Here is a 21826-nt window from a genome sequence, read left to right as displayed (position 1 = left end):
TTTTTTTTTTTTTTAAGATTTTATTTTTTTGTTCATGAGAGACACAGAGAGAGGCAGAGACATAGCAGAGGGAAAAGCAGGCTCCCTGCAGGGAGCCAGATGTAGGACTCGATCCCAGGACCCGGTGATCATGCCCTGAGCTGAAGGCAGACACTCAGCTGCTGAGCCACCCAGGCATCCCTAAATTCTGTTAAACCAACTAATGCAAATATCTGTCTCTGGATTATATCCTGAGTTTTTTAGTATTGCATATCTTAAATTAAAAATTTAGTGGATCATATTTTCATGCTAAGGCTAGTGTTTCACATATATATAAAATTCCTATTTATTATTATTATCATTAAAGGCATAACATCCAGACCCAATTAAACTTCCTTCATTACACTTTAAGGCAAAATGTAATCAGCAAAATAAAAGAAAGAAAAGAAAGGGAAGAAAGGAAGAAAGAAAAGGAGACATATGTAGTGGGAGATCAAAAGAGGAAGATACCATTTCCTGTTGGAAAGTTTAATGTGGTAGATTTTGATGGGTGAGTAGAATTCCTATGAGCAGAAATTCTGGAACGATGGAAGGATATTCAAATGAAAAGAAGCAGGATGAATAAAGTATAAAATGAGAGCTATTTGGGGAGAAAATCAATTAGAGCATTTTGATTACAGAAAACAGAAACTGAAAAATATGAGATGTGAGTCGTGTGAACCATAAAATAGTAGTGCCTATAAAATCACAAATTAACAGTGGAAAATAATTTCTGGATAATAGAATATTAAATATTGTAAAACAAACTGATTTTTTTATATGTATTTCAAAATAACAAACTGTTCAGATAGACCCAGAATTAAGGGGAGAAATAGGTCTGAGATTTTAGTGGATTTTTTTTTTTTTTTTTAAGATTTTATTTGCTTGAGAGAGAGAGGAGCAGAGGGAGAAGGACAAGCCAACTCTGTGCTGAGCCTGAAGCCTGATGCAGGGCTCATTCCCTCCAGCACAAGATCATGATCCAAGCTGAAATCAAGAGTCAGATGCCCAACAGACTCACCCATGTGCCCCTTAGTTTTGAGAATCATAGACAAATTGATATTAGTCACAAATAAAACTTTGTTTTATTGAGTTTTATAATGTTGCAATAGAAGAAATAGTATAAATCAGTATACATTTATGCCCCACCGACTTTAGGCTTGATCTTATAAATTTTTTCAGCTGGTAGGGGAGGCAATGTCTTGATAGTTGAGGATGAAACATGCTTATTTGGTGTATATATTACTCTGGTGCCGATTTGCCATAAGAAAAATATACCTGGGTAGCAGCCAGAGTAAGAAGAATATGAAGATGACACAAACCTGATCCAAAGACTGAAGCTAAAAACAACTAATCTATAGCCTGGAACACAGCTGTTCTAGCTGACTTACAAACATGTCAGAAAAAAAAATGCTATTGTATACCAATAACTTCTGGGGTGGTTCATTATGAGAAGTAGTTGACTAATACATGCAATACTTTATGATTTTGGGGGTGAAAACAAGGCAATAGCTTAATTAAAACTCAGTTATGCAAACTTCAGCTTTCTTTAACTTAGGTTAGGCAGTAAGGTATTTCTCCAGACCTCTATACATTTCTCTAATATGGTGTCATAATAGTTTATTGTTTATAATTTATCAAAATATATAAAATTGGATAGCTACAAAAATAAGTAAGACGTACCAAAATATCTTTAGGTTAAAATAGGATTATGGACTTTTCTTTTCTTTTTTTTGAAGATTTTATTTATTCATGAGAGACACAGAGAGAGAGGCAGAGACATAGGCAGAGGGAGAAGCAGGCTCCCCACAGGAAGCCAGATGTGGGACTTGATCCCAGACCCGGGGTCATGTCCTAAATCGAAGGCAGATGCTCAACCGCTGAGCCATCCAGGTGTCCCAGGATTGTAGACTTTTGTATGTGCACATATTGTGCTATGTAAAAAATACTGAAAAGATAGTGTTTGTATATATATTTTTAAAAATTTTGTTTGTAATAATAGCTTCTTTTTTTCCAGCACTTTAGGTTTATTATCCAAATATAATTAATAAACATTTCATCTATTTTCCATAAAAATCTGAAATGAGTCCAAATTGGGCAGTAATTTAACTTTTTTGCCATAGGTTAGCCAATTCTATTTCCCATGTCACGTTCTAAAAAGATAATTTTCTCAATATAGCTCATTTGGAATTTTCCAGTGAATATAATAAAACAATTAAAATGCTTTAAACATGTATTAACTGCTTTCCCCTAAATTACCTGAGGAGAAAATGTCAAAGTTAATTTCCCATTTTAATTGATTCCCCAAGTTTAATTTAAATTTTCAGTTTAATTCAATTAAAAATTCAAAAAATTTCTCCATTTTTTGCTTTGTTTTATTTTCTTTGCTTTATGGGGCACAGAGGTTTTATTTGGGTGCTCATGAGATTTCTGGATACTTCTTTTGTCTTTCTAAGTATACCTCCCCAAAATTTGAATTAAATCAACCTCAAGTTCCTCATGTCTCTGACACTCCACAAATTCTTCCAAAATTAACCTCAGTGCAACCACTATTCTACATTTCCAAGAAAAAGTGATGATTCAGTGATATTAAAAAGTGGGTATAAAAAAAAGTAGGTATAGATGAAAAGCATAAGAAAGAAGAGAAAAATTATTAAGTCTTCAGTTTTTACAAGATGCCAGTCCATTGTTTAGAATTTACGGTCAACTTGGGAAAAATCACCCATCAAAATATCAGTTGTGACATCTTGCTTTAAAAGTTGTGCATCCATCCATACATACATCCATACATCCATCCATAAATACTCCCTTCTCTCTTAGCATTTGAAAGGGTTCTTTTTGAAATATGAACTTTTGCAAGGGCCCCTCTGTTTGTCTCCTGTATTTCCCTGAGATTCCTGCATTCCCTTAGTTTTCACCTCATGCATTTATAAACCTGTATTTCGAAACAGTCATTGAATTCAAGGCACTGCACAGTTGAAATACATATGAGGATTCTGTAGGGCAACAGACTATATTTAATTCTACCAAGATGCCCAGCATGTTAACTTAAGACCGTAGTACTCCTCCAAGTCCCAATGCCCTCTCGTACCTAGGTTTTGCTGTATTTCCTTTTCTGGGAAGATTCTGTATCACTTTTGTTTTGTCTCAATATTATTGAGTCTACCGCAGATTTCTAAAGGATAATTCCAGGTCTGTGATTCCTGCTTCCTAAGATTTTTTCTTCCTGATCTTATCATTTCCGTATTTCAGAATCACACTCAACGCTATTCCTAATTATAATTGCTTGGCTTCGGGAGCTTAAGGAAGCAATGTCTAATGAGAACCTGTGTAGACTGTGCTGTAATATGTACAACAAAATCTTTTCTTTTCCTCAATATTTTCTTTTGTAATTGACAAGAGGATTAATTTGAGCTATTTCAAAGACATCAGAAACATTCCTATCTATTCCATTCTTTCCTGTTATTATGGGTTGGTTTATGTCTTTTCAAAAGATGTCCAATCCTAACCCCTAGTGAATATAGCATTATTTGGAAATAGGTTCTTTGCAAATAATCAAGATAAGATGAGGTCATTAGGATGGACTCTAATACAATATGGCTGATGTCCTTATAAAAAAGGGGAAATTTGGACACAGAGAGGGACATGAGTAGAGGGAAGACCATATGTAGTCAAGGAAGAATGCTGGCCAAGGAATGTCTGAGGCTACCAGAAGAAAGAAGAGGCATGGAGCATCTCAGAAGAAACCAATCCTGCTGACACCTTAATTTCAGACTTTTAGTAGTCACCAGAACTCTAAGACAAATCTGTGTTGTATAAGCCACTGTGTTTGTAGTAGTTTGTTATGGCAGCCAAAGGAAACTTTTACACCTATGAATGAATCCTTTATGTGTTTCACTTACTATTAATTTCCCATACCTTTCAAGCAGGACCTGGAAAAACTTTTAATAATTAACTTGCTTTCAACCTTAGCTCTATTCCTTCTCTTCCTGATACAAGAAAATACCATTTGCTATTGAAGGATTATCTTTCCCTTCTCTTTCAATTTGTTTTGAGTCTAGATGTTTGTTTTGCTAATGTATTCTTCCCAATCCTGTGTTACAAGTCTTCTGGAGTAAGAGATTCAATTTTTGAATTTTGACTATGAAAAAACATCCTCTTCTTTCAAAAAAAACCCAACAACTCCTTGCTTTCCCAAATAGGGTAAATTAGAAGATCATCAGTTACTTGTCCAGAATTCCAAAAATCTGGATTTAATTTACTGTTTGTTTTAACTTGAGCATCTCATTATACAGGAACTCTGACTTAGCATCTGGTGTTCTCTTACAGTTTAAGAATTAGTTGGGGAACCTGGGTGGCCCAGTTTGTTAAGATACAACTCTTGGTTTCAGCCCAAGTCATGATCTCAAGATCTTGAGAGAGAGCCCCACATTGGGCTCCAAGCTCAGTGCAGAGTCTGCTTGAGATTCTCTCTCCCTCCCCCTCTTCTGTTCACTCATGTGTTTGCGTGCTCTCTCTCTCTCTGTCTTGCTCTCTCACTCTCTCTCTGAAATGAAACTAATTACCTGCTTTCCTACTTAGGATTTTATTTTTATTTTACTTCATTTATGATTCTGTTTTTTAAATTAAGAAACTCAAAAAATGCTTGAGTTTCATGCTAATGTTTTCAAACTTTCTGAAATGTGTTCAAATCTTGCCTAATAAACTAGTGCAATTATTCCAATAAACAAAGGACACTGTAAGAGGATATAATATATACTTTTGTAACTCCCTTTTTATGGAAGTCTTCTGATTGTTGTTAACATCTTGATTCTTGTATATTAAATCATTTTGAAGCTTGACTCAGAAGGAAAGCATAACTTTAGCTTTCCTAGTTTTGATTTCAAAAGTGGTTAAGTATGGGCACATTACCTTTCTTTCTCCCTATTTTGTATATTTCTATTTAAGACCTTCACCTTTTTCTAAGCAAATATCTTTTCCTGTCTTGCTAAATCAACATGCCTTCCTTTGCTTTTTTCTTTTCACTTTCAACACAGTTCCAATTTTGACTAAAAAAAAAAAAAAGGCATGAATAAACTGCTTTTTAAACTCTTTTCATTCTTCACTATGTCTCTGTATAATCTTAAATCCAACTGACAAAGTGATATGAGAACAGTATTTTTAAATTATCACTTAGCCCATGGGTTTATAATAATTACAATGACTTTTTTTTTCCTTTATCTCAGCTTAGTGATATGATATCTCGTGGTATCAAATCTCCATTCCACATTTTCTGTTCACTGAACAAATCCATCCTACTGTGATGTTGATTTATCCACAGACTGTGGGTTCCTGAAATCAACAATTGTAATCTGGGTGGATGTCAGAGCTATCTTGAAAACAGGGTGGGAAGTGACTACAGGAGCCTCTGGGAGTGCCACAGGGATTTAAGACAGTTCTTTCCTTGGCCTTGACATAGTTCAAAGATACCCAGGAAAACTGTAGCAGCCCAGGCCCCATGCCACTGTAGATCAATATCTTAAACTTTACATATCCCTAAAATTATGTATTAGTGCTCTTTGCTTTTTTAAAATTTACTTAAAGTCTCATTTTGCATACCTGAGTTAGAAAAATAATAAGAGTTTGCAAAAAAGCCTATTCCACTAATCACTGTCATAGAATCTGCCTGTATTTGGCTTTTTCTGAGATGAACTTTATTAGAATGAAAATATTTTCATCAATAATGCACCAACAGACTTTTATATCACCTCTGCCACATCCAGATCTTGAGGCTCTTCTCACAAAACTTTGATTCAAAATTAATTTCTTTTAAATTCACTGATATGGTTCCACATCAACCTGCAATATATAATTGGTTCAAATGGAATATGATATCCTGATCTTTGTTATTTTCTTTCTTCCCTGTCAAGAGAAAAACAAAGTATGATTTTTAAAATAGCTTTGCAAACCTTTGTACCATTTTCCCTCTCTTTTCCCCTCCCTGGTTCCACCCCATTTTCAGGATTCTTTGGATTGAGTTGGCCATTGGAAGACTTATTTTCACTCATTGAATCCCTGCATTTTTAACCCCCCAAATTAAAGGTAAATTTATACCACTGCAATAAATGAAAAGACCAGCCTTATGTGCAGCACCAATTATAAATTATATAGCAATTAAAGCATATTTTCCCTACTTTGGGTATATGTTGTCTTGGAGAACCTAGCTCCTGATCCCTGAGCCTGTTGTACTTAGCTCAGAATTTGATAATAGCTTAGCTTACTTGTAATGTTGGAGACATTATAGCAGTGAGGAAATATCTAGGACAGAAGAAAATTGTGAAAATATAGGGTCACTTATTTGAATCAAATTTGGAAACAGGAAAGTTGAGGAACAGTGAGGAATGTTAGCGTGTCTTTACGGCAACATGGTTCTACATGTTGTCTTTGCCTTTGCATATAGACAATATTTTGGGTGACAAGGGAGTAAGAGCAGCAGAGTATGGGTAATCATGTTTGTCCTTCCTTATGAGGAGAGGGAACAAAAAGTAACTAGCCACCTTGCTTTTCTAAAAGTTATTCTTGCAGACCAAAAAATAATTCATACATATCAGTGAAATTGATAGTGAACATATCTGTGGAATTCATTACAGAAAAAAAGGAGGCAAACACCTATATGTTTGTTTATCAGAAGAAGCAAAAATAATTCATTTAATAAAACCCTACCTTTATTCTTGATAATATGTTATAAACGTGGCATCTGACATATGATAGGAAAATTGCCCTTGTATTTAAGTTGAATATTTTCTTACTCTGTTACCTCATGTAAATTGCTATGTATCTGATTCTTAATTTCTTCATTGGTAAATGAGAATAATAAAATTACCTGTCTTAGAGAGTCATCATTTGGAAACAAAAAAATAGCTTATGCAAGAAAATCTAGCACGGTGCTTTGTATATATTTAGTGTTCCCTTGATAATATTTACTTTTCTCTAGCCAATGCTGCATAATGTTTCAAGCACCTGTAACTTGATAGCACCTAATCTCAGCTATAGCCTATGCCACTTGCTTCTGGATAGGAGCTTCTTTAAGGCCACAACCTGGCAAGCTTATAAGAACTGCTAGTCATAAGGCACCTAACTCGCTCAGTGGTTGATCATCTGCCTTTGGCTCAGGTTGTGATCCCGGGGTCTCTGGATTGGGCCCCACATCGGGCTTCCTGCAAGGCAACTGCTTCTCCCTCTGCCTAGGTCTCTGCCTCTCTGTTTCTCATGAATAAATAAAAAATATTTTTTTAAAAACTGCTTGTCATTTCTGTATTCCTTAAGTAGATTGTGAGGGTGGTAGGTTATGGGCAGGTAAATGATGCTTTTCTCCCCCCTTCAACAGATAATTTTGAGTTACCCTTTACATAGATCATTATATTAGAGGTAGATGGTTGTATGTACTTCCACCAGGATTAGATGTTAGTTTTTTATGGTTTATTGTCCCGTATTAAAACCTGCACAAAAATATTTTCTCAGGCTCTGCTATCTGGAGAAAATAACCTAAGACACTCCAATATCTTCCTGAAATTCAGTTTTTAAGGTTTATGAGGATAAACTGAAGTAACAATGAGCATTGTTGAGCCAGCCAAGCCCTAGCAACTGCTAATCTTCTTTGTCTCCCTAGGTATATGCCTATTCTGAACATTTCATATACATGATATCAAATAATATGTGGCATTTTGTGACTGGCTTTTTTCATTTAGCATAATGTTTTCAAGGATCATCTGTGTTGTAGCATGTTTCAGTATGTCATTCTTTATGGCTGAATAATATTCCATTTTATGGATATACTACATTTCGTTTATCCATTTATAAGTTGATAGACATTTGGGCTGTTTTAATTTTGTGATTGTTATGAAGACTTCTCCTATGAACATTTTTATTTTATTTTTTTTTTTCTATGAACATTTTTTTATGTGTTTTTATGCAGGCATACGATTTTTAGTGTTACTTGATATAAACTAATAGTAAAATTTTTGGTACATACATTTAACATTTTGAAGAACAGCCAATTTTTTTCAAAGTGGCTGTATCTTTTGCAATCCTATTCAATGTATGATCTTTTTAAACATCTTGTCAATTCTTGGTATTTTTTTTTTTTGTCTTTAAAAAACTTAGCCATCCTAGTGGCTGTGAAATGAAATTTCATTGTGATTTTGATTTCTACTCCCCTAATGATACTGAAGTTTATATGATGCCTGTATTGCTTTTTTGTATCTTCTTTGAACAAATTATATGTGTCTTTTTCTTTTGCTTCCTGTGTGAGTATAAAAATGCATCCTTTTCATAATTTTTACTGCAGTAATGGGGAAGAAATTTCTTTTTTTTTTTCTTCTTTTTTTTTTTTTTTTTTTTTTTTTTTAGTGGGTTTTGCAAAGCATTTGGTTATAGCCTTCAGAACAGCAGGGAAGACCTAGTGAGATTATGCAATAATAATAAGGTTAATTCTAGCTCTTTATTATTTGAATATGTTTTCCATATTAAGAAGGATGATGGGACAAATTCATTACTGGCTTCTGAGAGCTAATATTCAGGCCCTATGGCTCTGTTCTTTTACAGAGAAGGCAATTAGCTGAAGATATGTGGCTTGCCTAAGATTACCCAGCAAGTTATTGGCATAGTAGGAATGTGAACACATGGACTCTCAGTTTCCCATCTGTTGCCTAGTTCATTTGGCTGCTTTGTTGGAAGTGGGTGTCTGTATGTATATTTATGTAGTGTTTCAGGAATGAGCAAAGGAAAGTAGGATGGTTTGTGCATTGTTTCAAATAGACACAGGGAAGTGGGATGATAGCAATTTCTTTATGCACTAGCAAATATATTTAAGGTGGCTCTAACACTTTGAGAAATAGGATGGCATTGTAAATTATCATGCCCTACTTTAAGCATTTTGATATGTAACTCTATATTAATTTAAATATATTTAATTAAAGTAGTGAATACTGATTTTATTGCCCTAACTTTAATTCTTATGTAGATATTTGAAGTTGAAGACAGATAAACATGTAGATATTTGAAGGTAAAGACAAATAAACATGTGATATTTACAGGTGAAGATAAAGAGTAAACCCAATTCATTCCTAAAATGCTAATTTTAACTGTTAAAATAATTATTTGCCTAAGATCAATTCCTCATGAAATGCTAAAATACATATATTATGTGTTTGTTATGCATTATTATAAAAGTACTTGCTAAATCTATAATAAAAAAATAAATCTACTATAGAAAAAAATAGGTAGTATAGTAGTGTTATGTATAGTTAGAAGAGAAGAAATTGTGCCTGTCCTGGATGGGGAGATTAGAAATTAAAATCTCTTTATTCAACAACTACAGAAAGCACTGTACTAAACAAAGCTGAATATCGAATGAAGGGACAGGTGGAAAGTAGGGAAAAAATATGGAGGAGTTTCAGTTAAAGAGAAGGAAGATATAAAGGATGATGGAGAATAAACCAAAAGGAGGAGGAGAAAATAAGAGGGTAAAAATGGGAGAAAGAGCAATATGTTTGCATATATCAACCTTTCTGCAATTTGGAAATGGTATTCATTATTTCATTGCGTTCTTTTCCTTAACTTCTCTTGGAAAGAAAGCCTTGTACAGTGATATAGAATAAGAAGACTAAGTTTTGTGAATATTGGTGAATATTGTACCATTAAGAGAATGATCAGCATATATATAGATTATGTGTATGTTGCCCATATCTCCTCATTTTTTTTTTTACCACCCCATTCAGCACTGAGAACAAGTATACAAATAAGAAAGAGTACACAAGTATGGTCATATCATCTGAGTTAATATGCAGAATAGACTCCAACCTCTCCAAGTGATGTTTCTCTCCTTTCAGCAGTATGAAGATCACAAGTCAGGGAGTGATAATCATTTTTATTATACTGTACAAATGTAGGAGAACATGACCTAAAACTGGAGCACTGAAAGAAGTATTATAATTGATGTATTTTGTGTTTTTTAAGAGAAATCATTGTATTCATTTTCTATCCTTTTTTTAGTTTTCCTTTAAATTCCAGTTAGTTAACATACAGTGTGATTTAATTTCAGGTGTACAAATTAGTGATTCAACACTTACATACTATCTTTCTTTAGAGTAAAAATATAGTCAGTGATGAAGTCAGTCATTAAGATAGAATAAAAGACTGATTCATATAAAATGTTGGCAACTATATGCAGTGTTAATTAGTAGGTTCTTCCTACTTTCAAATATCCCAAATTGAGAAGTTTTAAAGAGTAAAAATCTGTTATTGATGTTGATTTTTTAGAATATAATGCAATTTTCTATTAATTAACCACTTTATTTTATATGTTTTTATTACTTTTATTCGAAGTGCATTATTTTAGAAGTGAATTAAAAAGGCAAACACTATATACTAAGTCCAGTTGAAGTCTATTGGGAATTTACTAGTTAATTCATTTCTAATAGTTCATAACTAGATATAAAATTAGAATTGTATCATGTGAACCTCTTTGATTTTTGAATAAAAATCAAAATACTTATCATTACATTTTAATCTAATTACTAGATGAATAAATATTGTACCAGCAATCAGAATAAAGTAAAGTCTAACTAAACTAATAATGTAAGTTGGGGAAGTATGGTAAACAAACCCTACATAGAGAAGCTAGAAAAATTCAACACAGCAGCACAACTCAAAAAATAGTATTTCCTATTAGACTTTAAAGGCCTGTTTAAAGATGCTATTATTTTAAATAACTATATGCATTTGAATTAGGAACCCAGTTTAATTTGTTGGAGGTCTTCAGCATGACCCCTGTGTATTCTCTGGCCCAACCTTGTCATTGATATGTATCCTCTAGAGAATGCCAGCTACCTAAGGTATTCCTTAACAACCTCCTTGTTATATTATGTAGTTTCTATTTTTACAATGTATGTGTCAACCTCAAGGATTTTAAAGTGATTCACAAACTTTAAATTAACAGGATGAGTACAAATTCCAAAAACATGCCAAAGGGTAGAAACGAATACTTATTTTTGTTGAGTTGTAGCATTGTGCACAAAAGAGTGATTTGGCAGCAATGACAAGTGACTTAGCATATGACACTTTGAGGGCAAACAGCTTCCAGGGAGAGTAGGATTCCGGGGTTTTGTTTTTTTTTTTTTTCCTGCTAGATTGGGGACTATGGTGTCTCAGATAGTGACTTTCAAGCCCCAGGCAGCTAACACTCAAGGAAACAGAAGATAAGTGGATTTGGCAATGATACCAGATAAAAGAATACAGTTGGACTTCTGATAGCCTATTTTTGTATATCCTACTGTCTGCTGCTCTTCCCTGGAGATCTGCTTTCTTTTTCTCTACCATTTTCTATCCAAGAGAGTTAATGGCACACACAATATCAGTAACACAACTAATCTGTGAAGTAGACATGAAAAATCTCTCCTAAAAGAGGTCTAGAATTACAACATTGTAACATAGGAATCAAGAATGTAGATTCCAGTCCCAACTATTTTTTTTTGGGAAGGTCACTGAATAACATTTTCTTTAATATCATTTTTAATGGGAGAGTTGTGGCATTTGATATATGATAACTTTTATCTCTGTGATCCCCTTTTTCTTCCCGCTTTCATTTTTCATAAATTTCTAGAGTTCCTGTCTTTATATATATTGTCGCTTGTTTCACCTACCTTTGCCATCAGCTCTCATCTTTACATTAGTTCTTTTAAATATAACATATCCCCAAATTATACTCTGTATCTTTCCATTTACTGAAACTAGACACTTCTTTCCAGGTAACACACCAGATGTTTGTATTAAAGTATAAATTCTAATTTTCTAAATACTTATGCAAAAGATGCATTCATATGATATACTTACAAAGATTACAAACATATTTTCCCACAAACACATATAGCCTGGTAATCAAATATAAAAACTAATATTTTTGAAATTTATGGAGAGCATTTACTGAGTTAACATAAATCTTTATGTAAAAAAATCACTATGTAACCACTCATGGAACAAAATGTTTTTCTCAATAATCCACCTCCCCTTCCTCTAATCCTGACACTCTAATGTCCCCTACACTAAAAGTGCTGCAGAATTTTACATTGAACCATCCTGCTAGTCTACCAAATATATTTTTTTAAAAAAATTTTTTTTGTTTTATTTATTTATGATAGGCACACAGTGAGAGAGAGAGAGGCAGAGACATAGGCAGAGGGAGAAGCAGGCTCCATACACCGGGAGCCCGACGTGGGATTCGATCCCGGGTCTCCAGGATCGCGCCCTAGGCCAAAGGCAGGCACTAAACCGCTGCGCCACCCAGGGATCCCCTACCAAATATATTTTTTAAAAAAGAAGACCACTACTCCTGTTTTGAGTTTCAAAATTATATCTTTGCTTGTCTTTGTAGTAAAGTTACTTTCATTTTAATGAATTTATAAGTGTATTAATTGCTTATGTGCTTCTAAATTTAACAGTCCATTATCAGTGATGCTGCTCAACAAAGTTTCACATTGCTTTGATATAGTAGTCTCAATTTGAGTCTAAAATTATCCTTTTACTTCAAAGCATTTATTACCATGTATTGCTTACATAGAAAAATTTATTTTACTTTTTATTGTCCATAGAAATTAAGTGATTTTTTTTAATGTTTTCATTGTCATTCATATGGCACTTTCCTGGGATCCTTCAGAAAGTTTTCTTTTTTAAAGAAAGGTGATAGTAAAGTAGGATCCAAGTATTTTATGATACTAATAACTGCAGAGATTTTTAAGATAAGTATTTAATAATATTATTTAATCTTTGTGTCTAAATTTGGAAACACTGTTGATAATAGACATATTTTAATTGTAAAATACCAAAGCTGGCAGTTGAAGTAATAGAAAACTTGAAAGTAGGAGTAACTATTATGTAAAAGAAATTGTTAGAAAAAATACTTCTGCAACCCCCAAAATCTAAGTTCTATAGGCTTTTACAGGTGAATTCTACTATACTTTGAACAAATAAACAGTATTTTATAGGAATTTTCAAAAATATACGAAAGAGGAGAAAATATAATATATTTAGTAAATAAGGTAAAGGAAAGCCAAGGAAAGATAGTCCTAAGCTAATTTCGTATATTGAAAAATATGCAAAATATTTAAATGCATCAAGTCCCTTGATATAATGGGAAATTAAAACTAATTAGCTATGATCAAGTGAAGCTTATCTCCAAAATGCAAAATTATTATCAAAAGTTTTATTAACATATTTCAACAAAAATGAACTATATTATGCAAATGAGAGTAAATGGTCAAATAGCACACAAACTGGACCTCTTTGAGCATCATTTAATAATTTGTTACTTTATATTTCATTTCATAAGCTACTAAAAACTTACAAAAACAGTAGTAGCAGTTGTGTGGTTCCTCTTTTTCCATTCTACAGTAGAAACCAAGAGTCTCTAATGGGACTGAATATCATATTACAGGAGAGAAACTTTAGTCCTTAAGTTATAAGGCTTTTACAATCCATGAATGAGCAGGAGGAGTCAAAGCCTTGGAGTTAACCAAAATTTACTGTTTTAAGCATTGGGTTGTAGTTGTTTTTCTTGATTCTTTTAGGAGGGCAAAACAAAACCTTTAACTGGCTGTTAGCATGCAATTAAAGGGAAGTATTAACTTTATCTTTAATGTAATTTTTTCTATAAATTTCAACAATTTATTACTATTATTTTAAAGATAGAAAAACAAAAATAGACTGTCTTTTAGAGTAGCAAAATTTGAGTAGAAGGTATAGAGATTTCCCATACACTTCTTGCCCCTGCGTATAAATAGCTTGCTCCATTATCAGCGCCTCCCCACCAGAGTCGTGCATTTGTTACAATTAATGAACCTACCATTTCTTACAATTAATGAACCTATCATTGACGTACCATAATTCTGCAAGGTACATAATTTACATTTGGATTCACTCAGTATACATCCGATGGGTTTTAACAAATGTGTAATGACATGGATTCACCATTATAGTATGATACAGAAAAGTTTCACTGCCCTATAAATCCTGTGCGCGGCTTGTTCATTCATACTATCTCCACCCCCAAACCCTAACAATCATTTCTACTGTCTATATAGTTTTGCTTTTTGTAGAATTTTCATATAGTTAGAATAATAGTATAGTATGTAGACTTTCAGATTGGCTTCTTTCACTTGAGAATATCATTAAGGTTCTTCTATAGCTTTCCGTGGTTTGATAGTTAATTTATTTTTAGTGCTAAGTAACATTCCATTCTTTTAATGTACCACAGTTTATCCATTTACCTATCAAAAGATATTTTGGTGGTTTTCATTTTTGGGCAACGATGAACAAAGCTACTATAAACAGTGATGTGCAGGATTTTGCATGGTTGTAAATTTTTAATTCCTTTGGAAAACCTCAAGAAGCATAAATGCTGAACTGTATGGTAAGAATATGCTTAGTTTTGTAAGAAACTGCCAAACTGTCTGTCTTTCAAAGTGACTGTACCAAAAAAAAAAAAAAAAAAAAAACACAAAAACAAAAAAAACAAAGTGTCTGTACCATTTCCTCCATACCACCAATGAGTGAGAGTTCCTGTTGCTTCGCATGCTTGTCAACCTTTAGATGTTATCAGTGTTCTGGTTTGGCAGTCTAATAGGTGTACAGTAATATCTTTTTGTTTTACTTTGCATTTCCCTAATGACATATGATCATCACATATGTGGACTATTTTTTTACATGTTTATATTAAATCTGCTTATATTTTTTGGTGAGGTTATCTATTAAGGTCTTTGGCCCTTTTTTTTTATAAATTAATTTTTATTGGTGTTCAATTTACCAACATACAGAATAACACCCAGTGCTCATCCCGTCAAGTGTCCCCCTCCGTGCCCGTCACCCATTCACCCCCACCCCCCGCCCTCCTCCCCTTCCAGCACCCCTAGTTCATTTCCCAGAGTTAGAAGTCTTTATGTTCTGTGTCCCTTTCTGATATCTCCCACACATTTCTTCTCCCTTCCCTTATATTCCCCTTCACTATTATTCATATTCCCCAAATGAGTGAGAACATACACTGTTTGTCCTTCTCCGATTGACTTACTTCACTCAGCATAATACCCTCCAGTTCCATCCACGTTGAAGCAAATGGTGGGTATTTGTCGTTTCTAATGGCTGAGTAATATTCCATTGTATACATAAACCACATCTTCTTTATCCATTCATCTTTCGATGGACACCGAGGCTCCTTCCACAGTTTGGCTATTGTGGACATGGCTGCTAGAAACATCGGGGTGCAGGTGCCCCGGCGTTTTTTTTAATTGATTGTTTTCTCATTGTTGTGTTTTAAGGGTTTTTTGTATATTATGGATGACAGTCCGGTAGCAGAAATGTCATTTGCAAATATTTGTTCGAGTTTCTGGCTTGTCTTTTCATTTTCTGAAAGTGACTTGCAGAGCAGATATTATTAATTATAATGAAGCCCACCTTATCAATTATTTTTTCACAGACATGCCTTTGGTATTATATCAAAAACATGATTGCCAAACCCAAGGTCATCTAGGTTTTCTTTCATATTCCAGGAGTTTTATAGTTTTGCATTTTACACTTGTTTGTACTTCATTTTGAGTTATTTTTTATAAAAGATGTAAGATTTATGTCTACATATTTTTCCTCTTCTTGTATGTGGGTATTCAGTTCTCCCCATATCATTTGTTGGAAAGACTTTCTTTGTTCCATTGTATTGTCTTTGCTCCTTTGTCAGAGATCAATTGACTGTATTCTGAGTGGTCTATTTCTCAGCTCTCTATTCTGTTCCATTGATCTATTTGACTAGTTTTTGTGTCAGTAATACACTGTCTTCATTATTGTAGACTTATTTAAGATTTTATTTATTTATTCATGAGAGACACAGGGAGAAGAGAGAGAGAGAGAGAGAGAGAGAGAGAGAGAGAGAGAGAGAGAGAGAGGCAGAGACACAGACAGAGGGAGAAGCAGGCTCCATGCAGGGAGCCTGATGTGGGACTCGATCTCGGGACTCCAGGATCATGCCCTGGGCCAAAGGCAGGCACTAAACCACTGAGCCACCCAGGGATCCCCCTGATTATTGTAGTTTTACAGTAAGTTTTGAACTCAGGTAGTGTCAGTCCTTTGACTTTGTTTTTTTCCTGTGCTGTTATTTTGACCATTCTGGTCTTTTGCTTCTCTCTATAAACTTCAGAATAAACTTGTTGATACGCATATAACTTACTGAGATTTTTTATTGGGTTACAAAATGACATCTTGACAACATTGAGTCTTCCTATCCATAAACATGGATCATCTCCCCATTTATTTAGTTCTTGATTTCTTTCATCACGTTTGTTTTTTTCTTCATATAGATATGGTTTATATGTTAGATGTATATATAAGTATTTCATTTGACAGGGTACTAATGTAAATGGTAATGTGTTTTTAACTTCATATGTCATTTGTTCATTACTGATATATACAAAAGCAGTTGAATTGTTTTTATATTAACCTTATATCAGGAGGGGTTTTTTTTTGTGTGTGTGTGTCAATTCTGCAATTTTTACCTAGATAATTATGTTAGCTGGGAACAAAGTTTTATTACTTCCTTCCAAATCTACATACCTTTTATTTCATTTTCTTGCCTTATTTTATTCACTAGTACTTCTAGTACAACACTGAAAATGAGTGGTGAGAGGGAACATCCTTGCCTTGTTCTTGATCTTAGCAGCACAGATTCTTGTTTCTTGCCATTAGGTATAATGTTAGCTGTAGGTTTTTATGGATAGTCTTTATCATGTCAAAGACATCCCCTTCCATTCTTAGTTTGCTCAGATTTTATCATAAATGGATGTTGGGTTTTGTAAATGCTTTTTCCATATGTATTGATATGATCATGTTTTTTTTCTTCTTTAGCCTATAAATATGATGTATTACCTTAATCTATTTTTGAAAGTTGAATTGGCCTTACATACCTGGGATAAATCCTACTTAGTCATGTTGTATAATACTTTTCTTTTCTTTTTTTTTTGTATAATACTTTTCATACATTGTTGGATTGAATTAGCTAATATTTTGTTGAAGATTTTTGCATCTGTGTTCACAAGAGATACTGGTTTATATCTTTTTTTCTTGTAATATTTTTGCCTGGTTTTGATTTAGGGTAATGCTGACCTCATAAAATGAGTTAGGAAGTATTCCCTTTGCTCTTACCATCTGTAAAAGATTATAGAGAATTGGTGTATTTTTTTCCTTGTTTGGTAGAATTTTTTGATGAACCCATGTAAGCCTGGTATTTTCTTTTTTGAAAGGTTATTAATTACTGATTGAATACCTTTATTGGATATAGTTCTACTCAAATTTTCTCTTGTATGAATATTGTAGTTGTGTATTAACAAGAATAGGTCCATTTCATCTAGATTATCAAATTGGTGGACATGGTGTCGTTTATAATAGTCTTTTAATTTCCTTTAATGTGCAAAGAATCTGTAGTGATGTCCTCTCTTTCATTGCTGATATTAGTAATTTGTGTCTTCTCTTTTTTTTTCCTTGATTAGACTAGTTAGCCCAATGAAGTATTGAGCACTTTAATATTTTTAAAACTCAGGAAACTAGGGTGAGAAAGTAATTTTCTTATAATTTAATAAGTGATATTTATAAAATCTGTATTTAAATGGTAATTTTTTGATGTTTTGTCATGAAGGTCAGAAATGAGAAAAATATTCTGTTATCAGTATTGTTCTTATTATACTAGATGTCTTGGTCAATTACATATAATAAAAAATAAAATTAGAGATGTAAAAATTGAAAGAGGAGACATAATTGGCCTAATGTAGACATAGTATGATATTTGACATAGAAGCAATACACAACAATTAGAATACAAAATTCAGTTAAGGTACCAGACACAAAATGGATATCAGTAGTAAATAGAAATCAGTAGTGTTTATACTAGCAATGACCAACTATACCTGTTTAAAAACATTAGGCTAATAATAACAAGAATATTATCTAGAAATTACGCTAACAAAGAATGCATAAGAACTTACTGCTCAAAATGTAAATAACTTACCAAGTAAGAAGGAGCAGTAGGGAAGAAAATAAACTACTCTTTCTCTCTCTCTCTCTCTTTTTTTTTTTAAGATTTATTTATTTGAGAAAGAGAGCATAAGCATGAGGGACAGAGTAAGAGGGAAAGAAAATCTCAAGCAGAGATTCTGTGCGGGGCTTGATTTCACAACCCTGAGATCACAACCTGAGCTGAAATCAAGAGTTGGTCATTTAACCGACTCTGCCACCCAGGTACCCCTAAACTACTCTTATTAAACTTATTAACCATACCTGCTGTTGTTATTTTTTAGTGGAAGGATAATAGAGAGTCCTAAATTATATGATATTTTAGCAGGATGTATCTTATCTCTCAGTATGCTAATTGTTAATAAAGCCAGAATCTGGATTACGGATTGTTAATAAAGTGAAAATCTGGATCTTGGGACTTAATACCCTGGAATACAATCATATAAATTATGGGAATATAAAAAGAAGATATTTTACAATTGAAATATCTTCCTTTTTGTAATGTATGTCTTGCATTAATCACTTGAAACCTCATATGTGAATTCTAAGTCCTGGTGCTTTCAGATATATGAATAAAGGACCCAGGGAGCTAGAGAATTCTCAGGCGTAGCCATGTTTATGTTCTTTGTGATTGCCTGGAACTCATAGATTGCTGGTAAGAAATCTATAATTTCTTACAAGAAAAACTATAATTACTGTGAGTCGGATTTGAGTCTTCAACCTTTTGTATTATGTATAAATCTTATAAAGAGGACCTCAGTAAAAGCTGAAACATGTTCATGGATGGGCAAACTTAATTTTAAATATATCAGTTCTGCTAAAATGTATCTAGATACTCAATGAATTTCCAACAGATTTCTAGGAGATGCTTTTGGGAAACTACATCTATACTATAATTTATGTATCAAGATAAAGTTAAGGGTATCTATTATAATTCAAAAATGGAAAGTTAGGGACACCTGGGTGGCTCAGTAGTTAAGCGTCCGCCTTTGGTTCAGGGTGTGATCCTGGAGTCCCAGGGTCGAGTCCCACATCGGCTCCCTGCATGGAGCCTGCTTCTCCCTCTGCCTGTGTCTCTGCCTCTCTCTGTCTCTCTCAGGAATAAATAAATAAAATCTTTTAAAAAATGAAAAGTTAAATACACATGCATTATATGCATATAGCTGTGTGTCATTATTAGACAAGATACTTAACAAAGATATAATAGTAAAAAAGTGTAGTTTCTGTAAAAGGCTGAAAGATGAAAGCACAGAAACAGATCCATGCACATGTGGTTACTTCATATTTGATAAGTGGTTGTATGTATATTGGGCCGTGGGAAAATTACACATTTTTTAGTAGATGATATATGGAAATTTGACTCAGCATATGGACTTTAAAACTTGGATTACAAAATTGGGTAAAAGATTTCTTTACATAGATTAAATACCCAAATGTCAAAAGTAAAATTAAAGTTAATGACATAAGAAAATGGAGATTTTTGTGACCACAGGGTTAGGAACATTTCTTTAAAAACAAATCCTTATAGTACAAAGAGTGTGCCAAATAATTTTTACTTTGGTTAGGTAAAAGTGAAAGATCTTTAATAAAAAACTTCATTATAGGGAAAGTTAACTGCTCTATGAGAGACTGGGTGTGATATATGTAATGTGAATATAAGCAAATGATTAACATATATTATAAAGGAAATCATTCAGTTCAACAACCAAAGGAAATATTTGAGAAATGTGCTGAGGACATGAATAAAGATAATAGTTAGCATTTATATAGCAACTATTGTGTACTAGACACTGCACTAAGCATGTATACATATTAATTTATTTAACATTCACAGAGTTATGGCTATCCTCATTACAGATATATAGGCTGAGGCATGAACAGGTAAATAATGTATCCACATTTATTTTTGTCTAAGTAATGATGGAAGCAGGGTGTGCCCTTAGGCTGTGTTGGTCCAACATCTGTTAATTTGTTACATTGCCTTTTGAGGAAATATCCACATAGCTGATATGTTCACAATCAGCTTAATCAGTAAATATGGAAATATATATTAAAACAAAAATTGCATGTTATCTTGCAAGCAGCAGATTGGCAAAATGTAAAGGCAATATGATGAAATGTAATGTTGGGAAATTGGAAACTTTAAGCATTGCTCATGGGAATGTAAAGTTGTGCAGGCATTCTGGAAATGTTAATAATGTCTAGTAAAAACATATATGCAAATATCCCATGTGTAGCAATTAGTCTCATAGTAGAGTACACCTAAAAATATTTTCCACAAGTCTACAGGGAGATATTAATAAAGATAGTCATCGCAGTGTTGTAGTTTTGAGTAGCACAGAGGTGTAGACAAATTACAAATCCATTATTGGAGAGTAGATTTATAACTGAGCTCTAGCTATGTGGTGTTATGATAAGTGAATATATCAAATATAATGAATTATATTTATTATAGAACAGCCTCAATACGTTTCAAAAAACATAATGTCGAATGGAAAAAGTAAGAACATAATATAGTTTATAGGACAATACTGTTTTTTAAAAATGAAAACACATTTCAAAACAAAACTTGATAATTTTTTTTGTTAAAGATTTTATTTATCTATTCATGAGAGACACAGAGAGAGAGGCGGAGACACAGGCAGAGGGAGAAGCAGGTTCCATGCAGGGAGCCCAATGTGGCACTTGATCCCGGAACTCCAGGATCACGCCCTGATCTGAAGGCAGATGCTCAACCACTGAGCCACCTACGTATCCCAAAACTACATAATTTTTAAAAGACATTGTTATACCTAATTCAACATAATTTAAATGGATTGAAAATATATACATTAAGTATATCAGAAAAGATGCCATGGCTATGTGTGGCAAGGGTAGAGTATGGGAATTCACATTATGTGAAAAATGCAATCAAAAGCAGTTGAAAAATGTAAGAAATTTTAACTTACAAACCTGAATGTTTCTAGAATATTCATATTTATATTTGTTGATTGGAAAGAAAATAATGAACAAATTTAATATGTAAATATCCTCAAGCCCATTATGTGTTATGAATCAAAAGATTTAATATCTTTAAATAAGCTTTTATATTTATTTACTTTTTAAAAGATTTTATTCATTTGAGAGAGAGAGTGAGAGGGAGAGCACACAGAGGGAAAAAGAGAAGCAGATTCCCTGCTGAGTAAAGAGCACAAAGTAGGGCTGGATCCCAGGACACAAAGATCATGACCTGTTTTCTCTCTCTCTTTCTCTCAAATAAATTAATTAATAAAATCTTTAAAAGAATCATATTAAAATCAACAGCAAATGTTCTTGCAACAATTTAAAACTTATATGTATTTTACACTGTCATCCTTTAGCATACCTTTAACATATCTTTAATATTTTTCAACCTAAGGCTGCTGAAGCACTGGTCTTCCTTCAATAAGCACATTCATGAAGCATACATTTATTTTAATAGGACCCTAGTGTATTTATTTATTTTTATTTATTTTTATTTTTTTAAATTTTTTTTATTTATTTATGATAGTCACAGAGAGAGAGAGAGAGAGAGAGAGAGAGAGAGAGAGAGGCAGAGACATAGGCAGAGGGAGAAGCAGGCTCCATGCACCGGGAGCCCGACGTGGGATTTGATCCCGGGTCTCCAGGATCGCGCCTTGGGCCAAAGGCAGGTGCTAAACCGCTGCGCCACCCAGGGATCCCGAGCCTAGTGTATTTAATTCGATTAACG

This window comes from Nyctereutes procyonoides, unplaced genomic scaffold (genome assembly GCF_905146905.1).
Source record: "Nyctereutes procyonoides isolate TBG_1078 unplaced genomic scaffold, NYPRO_anot_genome, whole genome shotgun sequence".
NCBI lineage: Eukaryota > Metazoa > Chordata > Mammalia > Carnivora > Canidae > Nyctereutes > Nyctereutes procyonoides.
This window is presented reverse-complemented; position numbering follows the sequence as displayed.